The 13,876-nt window shown below is 42.2% G+C and overlaps 1 protein-coding gene across 1 annotated transcript in view; it reads left to right on the forward strand.

Annotated features, from left to right (window-relative positions):
• Positions 1–5,446: 5,446 nt before the first annotated feature.
• The window catches only part of LOC124256206 (putative ankyrin repeat protein RF_0381), a 56,613-nt gene continuing 48,183 nt past the window's right edge, over positions 5,447–13,876 (forward strand). Inside the window, exon 1 of the mRNA XM_046690183.1 lies at positions 5,447–5,657. The gene's annotated coding sequence lies outside the window, so the exon portion shown is untranslated. The remainder of the gene's footprint in view (positions 5,658–13,876) is intronic.

The raw sequence follows: 13,876 nt of genomic DNA on the forward strand, positions 1-13,876 counted from the left end.
AATAATTATATATCACCTGAAACAGACAAATACCATCAACTGAAAATGAGTGAGTGAGTGAGTTAAGTTTTACGCCGCTTTAAGCAATATTCCATCGATATCACGGCGGGGGCACCAGAAATGGGCTTCATACATTGTACCCATGCGGGTCTTTGGCGTGAAGAGAGGACGCTTTAACCACTTGGCTACCCCACCGCCCCCATTAACTGAAAGAAATTTCCAACTTTGTCAGTTATGTGATACTGGTGAATCAGATGAATTTCACCATCTGCTGTAGTGCCCATCACTTGTAACAGGAAACAACTCACTCATAACTATTATAACATTAACCCAGACATGTATAAAAATAAATATAATTTTTGTAACCACGGTTTAGGAACATTAAAAATTAAAGTTATGTAAATTAATCATGATAAAGTTATTATGATAAAGAATATTTCAGTGTCCTGTGCCTGACCCGACTACTCGGAAAGGATCCCAACAATTCTGTAATGCATGATGGGGGAAGCGAAGGTGCTCTACAGTGAGCGATAACAAGGCTCTACAGTGAGCGATAACAAGGCTCTACAGTGAGCGATAACAAGGCTCTACAGTGAGCGATAACAAGGCTCTACAAGGCTGAGCGATAACAAGGCTCTACAGTGAGCGATAACAAGGCTCTACAGTGAGCGATAACAAGGCTCTACAGTGAGCGATAACAAGGCTCTACAGTGAGCGATAACAAGGCTCTACAGTGAGCGATAACAAGGCTCTGCAGTGAGCGATAACAAGGCTCTACAGTGAGCGATAACAAAGGCTCTACAGTGAGCGATAACAAGGCTCTACAGTGAGCGATAACAAGGCTCTACAGGCTGAGCGATAACAAGGCTCTACAGTGTGAGCGATAACAAGGCTCTACAGTGAGCGATAACAAGGCTCTACAGTGAGCGATAACAAGGCTCTACAGTGAGCGATAACAAGGCTCTACAGTGAGCGATAACAAGGCTCTACAGTGAGCGATAACAAGGCTCTACAAGGCTCTACAGTGAGCGATAACAAGGCTCTACAGTGAGCGATAACAAGGCTCTACAGTGAGCGATAACAAGGCTCTACAGTGAGCGATAACAAGGCTCTACAGTGAGCGATAACAAGGCTCTACAGTGAGCGATAACAAGGCTCTACAGTGAGCGATAACAAGGCTCTACAGTGAGCGATAACAAGGCTCTACAGTGAGCGATAACAAGGCTCTACAGTGAGCGATAACAAGGCTCTACAGTGAGCGATAACAAGGCTCTACAGTGAGCGATAACAAGGCACTACAAGGCTCTACAGTGAGCGATAACAAGGCTCTACAGTGAGCGATAACAAGGCTCTACAGTGAGCGATAACAAGGCTCTACAGTGAGCGATAACAAGGCTCTACAGTGAGCGATAACAAGGCTCTACAGTGAACGATAACGAGGCTCTACAGTGGATGATAACAAAGCTCTACAGGGGGCGATAACAAAGCTCTACAGCGGACGATAACAAGGCTCTACAGTGGGCGATAACAAGAATGTACAGTTAGCAATAACAAGGCTCTACAGTGGATGATAACAAAGCTCTACAGCGGACGATAACAAGGCTCTACATTGAACGATAACAAGGCTGTACAGTGGACGATAACAAGGGTCCACAGAGAACGATAACATGGCTACACAATGGTACTGATACGAAGTCCACCTCTTGCAGAGACAACTAATTGAACGAATATATCCGTGCTCATTTGTTTCTCTTTACAGACAAAGTTCTTCAGCCTTCAAAGAGATATAAATAATTAATGAGTGCGTGCTTCGTATCTCTTTAGCCTTAGTCATGTGTTAGCCTCGCTTCCGTTGATGCTTTCTTTCCACCAAAGACGAAGGTGAATATGCCATATGCAATTAGTGAGTTCAAAGCTGAGTCTACGGTAGAATGATCACCTGCCCACCTCACGACACTGACTTGTAGACTAGGTTATAGTTGTCTATGAATGGTGAGGCGTGCTCTCATTTCATGAAGTGAGTGAGGCTGTCCTTTAAAACCGCTTTGGACAATATTTCAAATACATCACGGCTTGCTAGCTTAATGTCGTACTCAGCAGATCACAGATTCCGGTCTTGGACGTCCATTGAGATGAAACACGCAAACACTGGAAATGTGAATACTGTATTTGAACTAGCGATATACGGATCATGTCTCAGCAAAGGGGCACAGCTCTGGGCCTAGATTTTCGAAGCTCTCTTAGCGCTAAGATAGTCGTAAGTTAATGTTAATGTATGGCACTTACGACTATCTTAGCGCTAAGAGAGCTTCGAAAATCTAGGCCCTAAACACCATGCAACAGCAATACAATTGTCAAAGGAAACGACAGAACAATATATTCTGTATTCACATTTGATTTTGCTATAATAGTGATAGAGAATCATAGTAAATAGTAACAGGTTGTGCAGTTAATGTACAGTTAATGTATATTATTTACAAAGTAGTAGATGTTCAATAAAAATGTGTCACAACAACTGATACCGTACCTCTTTAATGAGATAACTAATTTAACAGAGTAACGGGGACATCTGACTGAGATTTGCATTAGTCATGGAATGTCAGATGACCATAGATTTTGTTAGATGATTGGACAAAGCGCCATACTGTTCATCACGTCATTTTCCATGAAATGTCAAACTCATTAATATCGCGTGAATCTGCCTCTATTCTCAAGAAAATTCCGAATTCGACGAGGTGATCAAACATCCTATGTTAACTGTTCATTCCATCCAACTCTTCCTGCAGAGTAGCGCCAAGTTCGAAGTGAGTGGCCAGTGCCTGCTGACGCCGTCCAAGAATATCCCAGATGTTTTCAATGGGTGACATATCTGGACTGAGTGCAAGCCATGGGGAAGGTGGCAACTTTCTTCTATTACTAGGTACTCGGTAACAAAACCACCCCTGTGTTGTCATCCTGAAACACAAAATGACGTCCATGCCGGCGTCACCCTCGCCGATAGTACTACCCATTCTGCCAGTCACAGTGAGTTCATTCCTGGGCCATCCCTAAAATGACCGTCCTGTCTGATGTTAACGGCATGAAAACGCTCATTTCGTCTACTCCAAGTCACCACACTGAAACGTTTCACTGACAATTTCGAAAGTTACCCCGATCATATTTGATGAGTGGTTTGTGTTTGTCTCTGCTTGTCTCGACCTACGAATAGCTTGATATATACTGAGGGAAACAAATAAAGGAACACCACTTCATGGCATTGTTCCTATATTTATCCTCAGATTTCCTCCCACAGCGCTTTTCAAGCTTCTGAAGGAAACTGGAAAATATTAAGGGAACACTTGAATTTTCCTGTTTCCTTAATTGTTACCCTCAGTATATTTCCGATGATTCCATGGGTTTCAGTTTTACGAGGTTTTATTGTATTCCTTTGCTTGTCAGCAATATTCCAGCTACATGTGTATGTGTTATGCGAATAACCGCTTCTGGGCCAGTCAGTTCGATGATTGGCATCACGAAAACGTCAATCTACCAACTGCGAAACGATGACGTCCATCGACCAAGTTAGCCAGTCTGACCACACAGATCCCGTCAGCCGTTTTTTACAATAAGCATGGGTTGCTGCAGACCAATTCCAACCCGTGCGTGAGACAGATACCCCAAGAAATAGCCGAATAGCAAAATACAACCCATAGTAAACGACCTAAATCATTTCAGCTCATGAAGTAATTGCTTCCATACTTCCCGAGGGCTTAGTATCGCGACTGGGTCGAAAATTACGGAAATTTGACTGAAATACTATAAGCCTACGGTCGACCCTGTATTAACCAATATAATTATTAAATTCAAAGCAAAGTATTATATTACGTTTATAAAACTAAGTACGTGGTGCTCAAGAGACATGCGAGAGGGATCAATCCCAAAACTACTTAGAATCCAAATGGAACAACAATATATCGACCATGGTTTTCCGTCTCTATTGATTATCATATTTCATGAGTGATATGATTATTACGTCTGTCGGAATGGTTGTGTGAGATAAAATACAGTTCCATTCAAAAGTAATTATGGAATTGAAAGAGCACATCAGTCTCATATTGCCGGCGCCCGTTGTAACATGCCCGTTTGAGATTTATGTTAACTGCATGGGAAGAAAAACACTTCTTTCTAGATTCTGTAGAAATCAAAGGGCTGCGATTGTATCTGGGTGAAATATTTCTTTGGTTAAGTAACTACAAAGGGCTACACACAGAGAAGTCTGTACTTAGAAACACAGCGAGTCGGTTGATTGAGTTTGACACAGTCGTAAGTTTTCCTTCTACACAACCTTGAGTGTTGGTTGGTTGGTTGGTTGTTTAACGCCGCACTCGGCAACATTCCAGGCGGACCTTGAGTGAGTGAGTGAATAACTTTGGTTTAAGGTAGCTGAATAGAATTCACTTTTATTTCGATCTGGGAGGACATCCCGAAGTGAGGCAAGACATAGGCGTTTAACATTGTAATGAAAGCCCAGTTTGTATGTCCATGTTTGTTTTGGGGTTGTTCTTGTTTGTTTATTTGGTTTGGTTGTTTGTTTGGTTGTTTGTTTGTTTTTGTTTGTCACGCCTTCATGAGCGGACGCTTTAACCATTAGGCGAGCCAACCACCCACACAAAGATCACGGACGATTGTTATGTCAACAGATAGTATATTGCAAATAAATCGGGTATTTATACATGTGTATTGTACTTAGTATTACATTAGCCACTTCTTCGATAAATCCAGAATCAAAGATTTAGTCTGATATATGACGAGATATTTTACATATGCATGTCTAGAAAGTATACATAACTCGAAGTGAATCATTGCATACCTACAAATTCGAGACGTCCAGAATCCTCTTTTCGCTAGCAATCTGTTGATTCAAAAGTGCATCTGATATTTCGAATGGGCCTCAATCTCGAACTATTACAACAAAGCCCTACCACATCCCATTTAACTTATATTGGTTGTTTCCTTTTTAGACGCATGTGTCAACGGTAGCTAATATTTCGAATGCACCAATATCTCGAAATAGTAAAATGAACCCATCTAAATTCGAGACATGGAGATTCGACGGATAACAAAATGGACTGCTTCATATGATTACAGATTTTTAAATATTTGACATATCTCGAACGTGCTTCAACTCGAGTTGTTGAAATGTGATAACATACTTCGAGATAATCATGTGTACGCTTTTTCAGTGTGACTGAGCATTCATTGTCTGCATACATCGAGATATAAACGTTATTGATAATATAAATCACATTGAAATGACGCTACATTTCCTGTTGGGATCAACAGGCTCAACCCTGTGAGGAGCACGTGCTTTACCCCACGCCAAGCGGCCCTCAGACCGATACGTTATTTGATAATGCCTTCCACAACAGATAATTATTCTCAATACAATAGTTGATGTCCCCCCAGCGCGGCGGTATATCGAGGTCAGTGGTTTGTTTACAGCGCGCTATGGCAATGTAACCGAGCGTTCGTACCGGGTGTATATCCTCCAATGATTACCGTCATTCTATCGTGTGCCCTGGGATAGACTGGTCAGTCGGACAGACTCGTGGATTATCTCACCCCCAAAGTCGTCAAGTCAAACCAATTACCCGGACTGCCGTTATGTCATTGCTCAGGTAAGATATATCGCCCTGTCGTGTAGATAACTGTCAGCGATGTCAGTCAGTCATGTTTTCATATTACAATGGTATCATGTATCGAACACCTGTTGGTCGAAGTCAAACAGCGGAATGCACAGCTAATACTTATTTGAGCTTTGGGTAATGCTTCTTTGGTTGCATAGTGTATATTACACAAATAAAGTTAAGCATAACCGATTGTTTCATGTCACATCGGTGTATAATGGTCTGACAGATTCTCTGGTGCAATGTAAAACAATCGGGTGGTCTACGCTCCTTTCGATAAGCATGACTAGTTGTATGCCTGCCAGCTTGTGTCTAAAATGTCAGTCATGTCTGTCATTTCTCTGCGACTCTGCACATCAACCTATTTTTACATTCGTTCTGCTGTCTACTCTGGGTATATATATGCGTCCATTCTTAGATGTATTTACCATGTACCATTGTCTGGCTGTCCTCTCACAATCATATCTGGTTATCTGTCTGTGCTGTGATCTCCCTGTCTATACACTGATCACTCTGTTTGAGTATCTGCCCGACTGGCTTCAAATCTGCCTGTCTATCTGTCTATCTGTTTTGCCATTATTGTATACTCTCTCTCCATGTCTAACTTCCTGCCCTGTCTCTCTCCCTTTCTGTCTCTCGCCCCTCTCTGCCTCCCTGTCTCTACTTTTCACTCCCTTTCTCTCCCCTATTTCTCTCTTCCTCTTTCCTTTTCTCTTTATCTTCTTTTCTCTCTAACCCTGTCTCTCTTTTACCTCTATCTCTCCCTGTCTCTCTCCAACACCGGAATCTCTCTCCTCTCTCTCTCATTTTCTGTCCCCTCTCTCTCCCTCTCCCTTTATGTCTCTCTCTCACTCCATCTCTCGCCTTCTCTCTCTCCGTCCGTCTGCCTGTCAGTCCGTCTGCCCGTCTGTCTGTCGGTGTGCTGGTCAATCTACACGATCAACACGCATTCCAAGCTACCGGTCACCCAGACCATTATTGACAACAAGCCATTACATCTCCACCAGACGTATTCATGCGCACGGCTTTACATGGCAGCCCGGCTAACTACGAGTCCAGCTCACACACCGCCGGCGTAAGACGATAACTCCGCAATGAGACACGTATGTTTTATAGAACAAGCAAAGTCGATCGCCCGATGTGTTGACCGAACATATTACGGAACTAGCAATGGCCGGTCTCCTACACATTAGAAAACCTCAATGATAAAACGATTTCTGTGCTAAGTAAATACTATAATGCACAGTATGGCAGGCTGATTATTATTCGGGTGTTTACATAAGCCAGGTTCACGGTGACACGACATGCACGAGGACAGGTTCCGGAATATTCCTGGAACTATCCTGGAAACAATGTTTGTACTTAAGGGGCGCCTGGCTTGGGGATAGCCTAGTGGATAAAACGTCCGCTCGTCGCGCCGATTACTGAGGTTCGATCCCCAAAATGGGTACAATTCTTGGTTTTTTCCCCCTTCCCCGTGACATGAAATATTCCTGGAACAGTTCTGGAAACTTCAACAATGTTTGTATATAAGGGGTGCCGGCTAGAGGTTGCTTAGTGGTTAAAGCGCTCGTTCGTCGCACCGAAGACTGAGGTTCGATTCCCACATGGGTAGTATTGGGCACAGTTCTTGTGCCCCTTCCCCCAAGGGACCAAGGACGTTGTCCATCTGACCGTGAAATCTTTACATGAAGTCCTTGTTCTTCCTGTAGACTCGTAAAGGACGTTGTCCATCTGACGGGGGAACTCTTTACATGAGGTCCTTGTTCTTCCTGTAGACTCTTAAAGGACGTTGTCCATCTGACGGGGAACTCTTTACATGAGGTCCATGTTCTTCCTGTAGACTCGTAAAGGACGTTGTCCATCTGACCGGGAATTCTTTACAGGAGGTCCTTGTTCTTCTTGTTGACTCGTAAAGGACGTTGTCCATCTGACGGGAAACGCTTTACAGGAGGTTCAGCTATTCCAGTGATACAATATAACTCAAATTTAACCAAAAACATAAGAGAGTTGGTTCAAGTATAATGAGTTGAATGTTGCATATTAAAATTTGTGAAGTGCTTCAATACACAAGGTCGATATACTTAGCGACCCATTAAGCCATAGGGTTCGCGGTCAGGTAAACAATGACACCGTACACCGTACAAGTACACCGAATTCAATACAAGTGTATTGAAGCACATATCTTCATGGGTCGTATAGGCTATATATATAAAAGACTAAAGAGTTCCCGGTCAGATGGACAACGTCCTTTAAGAGGTCTACAGGAAGAACATGGACCTCCTGTAAAGAGTTCCCCGTCAGATAGACAACGTCCTTTAAGAGGTCTACAGGAAGAACATGGACCTCCTGTAAAGTGTTTAGGATCAGATAGACACGGTCTACGTGTAGGAGAGCTCGGCGATAGCTGAATATGTTTATTTTAATTGTCCCTTTATGATGACATTACGCACGCAAGCATGTCTCGGTATCTGTTTCTTATAAAGTACCTCCATTCAGTAGAAGGGGTGTAGACGTGTTAGCGATAAGGGTAGAATTAGCCGAAAGAGTAGACATGATACTTATGTGGTAGCAACATTAGTAGTAGTAGTAGTAGTAGTAGTAGTAGTAGTAGTAGTAGTAGTAGTAGTTGTTGTGCTTTACAAGGTTTTGTACAGTCTGACGTGGTGTCGACACCACATGGCTCAGTATAGCTTCACCACTCGGTTCCATAGAGCTTCACCATTTGGTTCCATAGAGCGTCACCACATGGTTCCACAGAGCTTCACCTCTTGGTTCCATAGAGCGTCACCACATAGTTCCATATAGCTTCACCTCTCGGTTCCATAGAGCTTCACCTCTTGGTTCCATAGAGCTTCACCACATGGTTAGAGCTTCACCACATGGTTCCATAGAGCTTCACCACATGGTTCCATAGAACTTCATCTCTTGGTTCCATAGAGCTTCACCACATGGTTCCATAGAGCTTCACCACATGGTTCCATAGAGCTTCACCTCATTGTTCCATAGAGCTTCACCTCTTGGTTCCATAGAGCTTCACCTCTCGGTTCCATAGAGCTTCACCTCTTGGTTCAATAGAGCTTCACCTCTCGGTTCCATAGAGCTTCACCACATGGTTCCATAGAGCTTCACCTCTCGGTTCTATAGAGCTTCACCTCTTGGTTCTATAGAGCTTCACCCCCTGGCTCCATACAGATTCATCAAATGTTTTCGTACAGCTTCGCCACATGGCGTCATAATCTCTCCAAGCGGCTCCGTACAGCCTCATATGGCTCCATACAGCTTCACCACACGGCTCCGCACAGCCTCATATGGCTCCATACAGCTTCACATGGCACCACACATCTGCAACATTGACCTTCACGTACACCTCTGCCCTTGTCACTTCAACAAAATATGCCATGTCTCAGTTTCATTACGAGAATGAAAACCAACACCCACTTGAATAAGCACGCAAACTTAATAAAACAAAAATCAATACCTCGAATATTAAGAAAACACAAGTTACTCAAAATCTTTATAGTAACACTCAATGACCCCGACAGCTTAGCCACTGATGGATAGTCCATGATTTAAGGTGACACTTAGAGTTTATCTCGCCAGGCCTTCAAGAACCATTTCTTCACATTTATGGAGCCAAGGAAGCGTGCGCGACCAAGGACCTACAGTGTTAATGGACCAAGTAGATGCTTTATTTCCTATGATGAATGGTCCAAATGTTTTCAGCGCCATCGACCATAATGTAGTTTCCCGTTTCTGATATTCATGACTGAGCCTGAAAAAAAATCTCATTTTCGCAAAAATAATTTTCTCGCCAAAGCGTAATCTCCGGTCTGATATTTGAGAGGTCTGTGATCAGACAGGATTGCCCCGCGCCAACTGACATCACCATCCAGCTTAGAGCGTGCCCCCTCTTCAGACAAACGAGTTAAAAATTCAAATAACGAAATCGATTTTTGGTGGACCCCACTCCTAATGAAGACATCATGCAATCTAACCTGTTTTAAATGAGTTTTGGAAACCGATTCTTGAAACTAAGCACCTTGTGTTTCACTTGACCCATTAGTCATATTTCAAGATAATTTGCTACCTCGGAATGAAGTTAATAAGAACCGTGGAATATTAAGACTACAGATGGCCTGATTTATAAGCCGGTGATTTACAGTATGATCCCTTAAAGCGAAACCCCAGTTATCTGGACTTTAACACTGGAAGCAGGGCGCCTCGGTCATATTGTTTTTTGGGTAGACCTGTCCGCAGTGGTGGAATTCGGATAGTCTGGAGGTTAAAGCTCGTCACGCTTAAAGCCCGGGTTCGATTCCCTACACTGGTGTTCCCCGCCGTGATGTTGCTTGAATATACATTTTGCTAAAAGATACATAAAAGTGTCATCACTCACTGTCCGGATTAAGAAGGTTAAACAATATAAAGGATACAAATGCTGTGACTGTGTTGAGACAAGCAGGCAGATGCTATGTCAGACATGGTGGCTCGGTGCTATGTTTGTGTGTTGTTTTATGCCGCATTACTCCAGCTGTATATTAACCTACGGCGGTCTATATGTAACTGAATCTGGACCGGACAATCCAGTGATTGATACGCTGTTACTCTGACACACAATAAACAAAGTAACCCAACTTGGCCACAAGATTATCTGAGTGGCTTCGTAGGCCAGGTGTAGGCGGCTTGGCATCAGTTCACAACCGGGAACCGAAGAGGTGTTGCTATGGCTGAGAAGAGCTTCTGGTACAAGAATAGCATTAAGGACTGGCAAAATAACACCGTCCTCAACAGATAATTACCAGAAACCGGGCAAAAGATGTTCACTTGAAAGCTGAATTTGATCAAACAATTACAATCGTTACCAAAACGATGCTTGGCAGAAGATTGTCGCGGATACACTGGAAGCTTGAGGTGCAGAACACAACCATGATAGTTACCAATACATGGCCTTCGATTAACTACCTTTTGTTTGTTTTATTTCCATCCATCATCAAAACTGGTCTACTCTTTGTTTTAATTAGTACAACAAGGACTGGTCGGCTCGGAGTCAGTATTATGTGTCTGAGTGGGGTATTCATGCTTAAATGTGGCATGATATCTCAGTGAGCTAGCACTATAAAACCAGCTTAAGTCTGGGCTGGTACAAGGCAGCCACACAAGCACACGCATGCACGTTGTCATATGAGCGAAATATTCTTAAGTACGACGTTAAACCCAATTTCACCTCACCTTGTCTTATCAAGCAGTTTATTTTCTGGTAAAGAGAGATTTATGTTGAGAAGAAACATTTGCTAAAATTGGTCATTGCTATGATCATGAAGCTTTGCTTCTACTATACAATCTGTCTAGATTCACTCAGGTAATGTGCAAAGGACCTAAAGCCCATGGTGTGTTGATTTGCTATATGTACAATCCGAAGAGTTTGGGCTGAAAAGTGTTTGCTGTACTCAATATATAATAATTGTCATGGCAACGTTTAGACCTACTTTAACTTGGGGTGAGTGAGTGAGTGAGTTTAGTTATACGCCGCTGTTAGCAATACTCCAGCAATATCACGAAGGAGGACACCAGAATTGGGCTTCACACAATGTACCCTTGTGAGGAATCGAACCCGGAAATTTCAAAGTTAAATGTTGGCAGCGGTTATCAGATAAAATGTCATGGCATCCAGAGCACTGCACTGAGGCGTCCATGAAACCACTTACACTGCATGGCATTGGCGTAACATAAGGGAGTTCATTATTGCTCACTATGGCTTTAGCTATGTGTCGCTCACTGCTCTTAAAAAACAACGCCTCCAAAACATAACTACCTCAGCAAGGCACCTTCTCTGAACATAGCCTTTTTATGACCTTTACAAGTTTACAAGCCAGTGATGAATTGGTAAATTCTTTTGGATGTTTTTTTTGTTTGGTGCGAGCTTAACGACGCTAACTACCGGCTGAAGTTTACATCAGTTTTCGACCGGATTCCCGGTGGAGGGTGAAAAACGCAAACAGTTTGCATGTCACCACATTTCTTATGGAAGAACAAACCACTTTGTCAGGAATGACATTCTTGTGTTATTGATTTCCATGGCCCAACAAGACTCGATAATGGAAAGTGGGTTCTACAGGGTCCATTACGAGATAATGAATTCATGGCCTTTTTCATGACATTTCATCATGAATGTCAGAGAGAATCCACTTTTCCTGCAGCTCTGTCTTTCTTGATGCCTTTTGTCATAACTTCACATGCCAGACGTGTTCGAAGTTTTGAAAAACTAGGATGGGTTTTTTTTCTTTAGCTTTTTTAAACAAAAGTTAACAAAACTTTATTTCGCTCAGGCCACGATCCTCGGTCTATTAACTGGTGCGTTTGTTTGCTTGTTGTTTAATACTGCACTAGCGATATTTTTACGATATTTCGGAACAGACAATCCAGGGGGTGACATCATGAACATCGATCCACGCAAGTAAGATACGGTAAATGCATCAACCAAGTCAGCGAGACTGAGCACCATTTACAACGTTGTTAAATATCAGATCTTCCGGGATCTTTATATGTTCTGTCTGTAAAGTACAACTGACAATTGATATGTGCATGACTAACAAAAACTGGTTCTTTGGAAGATTTTAATGTTTCCATAATACTTGAACAGAACTGAAGTAGGTTCTGATATAACATGTTCCGGGAACATAGATCCGATTTATACGAACGTATGTTGCTTGGCAAATAACGTAGAGCAATGACAGTTTGTATGTATCTGGGTCTCTCGATACTAAATCAAAGCAGAAAAGATTTATAGGAACAAATGCCACTTATCAAATAACAGTAAACAAATAAAGCTTACAATCGGTATCTAACGGTAGTCAGGGCTAGGTCTGTCGTGACAATGGATGTTTTACGACCCTGTTAATAATGCATCCATTCAAGTGGTGTCGAATTAGCCCGACACGATGACCTTCCGTTTGACTGCTATTACCATATATGTGTCAGGTCTAACGGGTCACAAAGCCGTTATTTATTATTCATAGAGAAGTGTAGGGGATTTGCAATAAAGGGGGGTCTAGGCGAGTCACCCTGACGTACCCCCAAAATCTGTTACTGGACAATCTCAAACGTGTCATTTCGTTGTGCAATAAAGATCTCGAAATATCCTTTTTTATTATTCAAAACAAAGTGTTGAGGATTTGCATTAAAGGGGAGGTCTAGGCGAGATACCCTGACGTACCCCCCAATACCTGTTACTGGACAATCTCATACTTGATATTTCGTTGGGTGACAAATATCTTGAAAACTTTTAATTACGTATATTTAAGAAATTATTATACTTCCTTTTATAACTGATTAAGTAGGGGGATTACATTTTTCTTATTTCTAAAGCAGGTTACAAATGTGTTCAAAAACATAATTTAGCTGCACCAAATGTGTCAGGAAAAAGGATAAAAACAATTTTGATATACAATTGTACCAACAACATTAAAACGTGCACTTATGAGTTTGTATGCGTATCAAATGCAATCATATTATTTTGAATCCATGGGCGGTTGGGTAGCCTTGTGGTTAAAGCGTTCGCTCGTCACGCCGAAGGCCCCGGTTCGATTCCCCACATGGGTACAATGTGTGAAGCCTATTTCTGGTGTCCTTCGCCGTGATATTGCTGGAATATTGCTAAAAGCGGCGTAAAACCATACTCACTCACTATTCTAAATCCATGAAATCATGGACACATGTGGACACGAATGTCTGACGTAACATATCCTTATAACCATTGTAAAGGTCCAAAACTGAACAGAGTTTATGAAATATAAATAAGGTATTATACACGTACGTACGTACGTCCATCATGAATTGAATAAATCATAGACCGTATTTGCATTTCTACTTATGTCCTGGAACAAGTCTTATGCAAGTGCTAATTTTCCAGCTCCTTTTTGAGTTAGGTTATTTTCTTTTGATATAAAGTACATTGAAGATAGCATATGCCCGACAGCTTGCACATAATACGTATGATCCATGTATAATTATGTCAGCCCGACGTGCTCAGCTCTGTGTGAGCTCATTGTAATCCCCTCCTGTCCTCTCCTTATTTCTATAGGAGCGAGACTATGTCGTGAGTTGTAAACATTGATTAAAACCATTTGAATTATCGATTTATGCCCTTCAACAAGAGCAGTGTGTATTTGGTAGTTAGATTACGTAGCGCCCAGACAGATACGGTGTGT

This window comes from Haliotis rubra, unplaced genomic scaffold (assembly GCF_003918875.1).
Source record: "Haliotis rubra isolate DU_JTF1 unplaced genomic scaffold, ASM391887v1 Scf62, whole genome shotgun sequence".
Lineage (NCBI taxonomy): Eukaryota > Metazoa > Mollusca > Gastropoda > Lepetellida > Haliotidae > Haliotis > Haliotis rubra.